The sequence below is a fragment of the Cydia splendana genome, unplaced genomic scaffold (assembly GCF_910591565.1).
Source record: "Cydia splendana unplaced genomic scaffold, ilCydSple1.2 scaffold_72_ctg1, whole genome shotgun sequence".
NCBI lineage: Eukaryota > Metazoa > Arthropoda > Insecta > Lepidoptera > Tortricidae > Cydia > Cydia splendana.
Window position 1 is genome coordinate 727,873 of NW_026946902.1, and position 2,764 is coordinate 730,636.

General features: G+C 36.9%; 1 long non-coding RNA gene across 1 annotated transcript; it reads left to right on the plus strand.

Moving 5' to 3' along the window:
- The first annotated feature begins 1,340 nt into the window (after window positions 1-1,340).
- Window positions 1,341-2,426, plus strand: LOC134805873 (uncharacterized). Its single transcript, XR_010146415.1, has 3 exons — window positions 1,341-1,758; window positions 2,218-2,280; window positions 2,362-2,426. It is a non-coding gene; the product is annotated as an uncharacterized LOC134805873 (long non-coding RNA).
- Window positions 2,427-2,764: the final 338 nt, after the last annotated feature.

A 2,764-nucleotide genomic window follows, 5' to 3' on the forward strand; every position in this document is an offset into this window, starting at 1 on the left:
TCTTTTTTGGCGGCAAAAATATAACCTACCAGGGTATGCTCGTGAAGTTGACCACCCCAAATCGTTTGCCCGCAAATGGCATAGCTATATCGTTTGTTCATCGTTAGTTCACGTTTGTTCAGTAGGTAAAATCGTAAGGACCCGATTCCTTCATTTTTTTTTTTTTTCAAATTGGGGTGGCTGTCTTCACGCTAGCCACCCCACCCCGAAATCAGCCAAACCAACCATGTGAAGTCATCGAGCGACGTTAGTTCACGTTTGTTCAGGCATTCAAATCGTTAGGATCTCATTAGATTTCCCATAAAAAAATAAAATCGAAAAATTCATATACAGGTTGATTTCGGGGTCGTGATCCAGAACCACTTTTTCTGACTCTGTAAATGATCCACATTATCATATGGTAGTATTTGATTAAAAGATAATTACTTGAATTATTCTTATTTTTCAAGTAAAATTAATGTTATACTAAGTAATTATGGTCACCCTATGACTTTTGACATACGCTGTATGGACAGCGACAAGACGTCACATTGAGTAGGGTCACCAAATTGTATGCAAAATTGTTTTTTCCTACTCGTCATCTGGAAAATAATCATCATTATTGGTGATAAACAATAATTAACAACATCATTAGGCTCATCTTTGGATTCTGTATGATGTCTGGCTCTCTTGCTCCACGACCCCGAAATCACCCTGTATATGGACCAGCCGAGCCAAGTAATGTGGCCTAGCAAGCAATCGACACGGATACTAACGATTCTTTGGCTTGAATAAACTTATATAGACGATATTTAAACGATAAATTACAGTGCCTTGTGGGCGTTCAAAACATAATAAGAGATACTCAGCTCTATAAAGCTCGTAATCGTAAAGCTCTTGATTGTTCAAAACCTGAGAGGAATTTTGTTGCATTTTATCTACGTGTGGAAATAAAATTTGATGCAAATTTTGAGTAGATAATAGTTTCTTTATCCACTAGCCACCCAGACATCAAAACTTGCCAATGCAAATGTAATTTTGATTTGTTTAAATAAAGATTCAAATCAGAATAGAACTGGAGACCTTTTTATAGACCTCTGGGCGGCTAGAGGTTATGTTGGCTGGTAGAATATACCTAGGTACTTACTTTTAAGGCCGTTCCCTGAGCCAGAAATGTAAAAATACCCCAATAATTATCCTATTTTTCTAAGAAACGGTGATATTTGTAGACGTGGGAAAAATAAATATAATTCTTGATTATATTATCTTTAATAACACAGCTTTCGATACACGATTCATAACACTTCGCTCGATACAATTTATTCCCAAAGTAACCTCCAATTCGAATTTTTACTCCAACTTTACTCGTTTCTTTACTATGTGACACTATGAAACAAAAAAAGGAGAAAAATGAATCATAACTATAACAGTAATTTGACAGCTTTAGAAAAACGATAATTAGAGGCAATATTTTTAAAATAAATAAACATCAACTAATTCTATCGTAACAAAATATCGACTCCGGCCTGCATGCTCTATCTCCGTCCGTCTTTCGAAATGAGACAGTGATGGCTGAGCGCTCGTGCCAGACGGACCTGTACTAGGTGTCCCCAAAACAAATATAAGATTTACTTATAAAAACTGTGCTGTGTTGTGTGTCCTAGTGATATACCGTGTGCACCAAAACCTTTAAGTTATAATGGGTAACAAGCAATTGAATAAAAAGAAAACATCTCGAAAAAGACAACTCGGAAGATTCCAACAAACAATGGAACTAACGTAAGTAAAAATGTATATTTATTACACAGTGAAATACGTAATTATTACTTAATTTAATATATACTTGATCGTACTAATTAGTAATCCATATAACTTAAAACATTCTAGAATTTAATAATCGCTCCATCTACCGGTTAAACATTGTCATCAATTCATCATCTAAATAGCTTAAAAGGATATTGCGATTCGCGACGTTTACACCACGCGGCACTAGCGCCGCTGCCTAATGCACGGCAAAGACAGAAAACATTGCCGTCTATGTGTGCGTCTCCGTGAGTTGTAGTTACGCGGTTGCGGTGTAGTGGGCCTTCCTATAAATACGAGCACACAGTGATACATGTAACGCACACAATTAGACGCATAAAGCGTTCTTTTAGCAATCCATCCACCTATCGAGGGTTCAAACCTCAGCTCGTGATTTGTCATGCGTCTAAACTTTTTACTTTTTCGTCTTTCTAGGAAAAGAAGAAAATTGGATAATTTCACAGCCGAACATGATACTATATCTTTAGACTACATCGAGTGAGTATAATTATTTGACTTGTGCTTTTTAGCCCTACCTACGTAACACAATACACTACTACAACTTATCTTTATTTACAGACTGCAAAATATGGAAATGGAATCTCCGATTTCATCAACCACTGACATTCAAAGTAACGAGTAAGTTCTCATTATAATTGTGGCATTATCTATGAAAAGGGACCTTACTGTCTATGGCGCTTACGACGCACTGCGTCGCACGGCGTGGTATTTATATCAGAGCATCGTTAATAATGGCGGAAGCGCCATCGACAATAAGGTCCCTTTTCATAGATAACGTCACATATGAAGGTACCTATGTCGCGCGTAACTTCGTGCGTTGCGATAAATACCTACCTACTCAAGTACTCACAGCGGCGGCGTACGAAAAGACCTTAGTTAGATTTAGATACCTACTGTTTTCCTATCAGTGCAGATGCTTATATCTTTTTATGAATTGAATTGATATTCTCAATTATTTGGA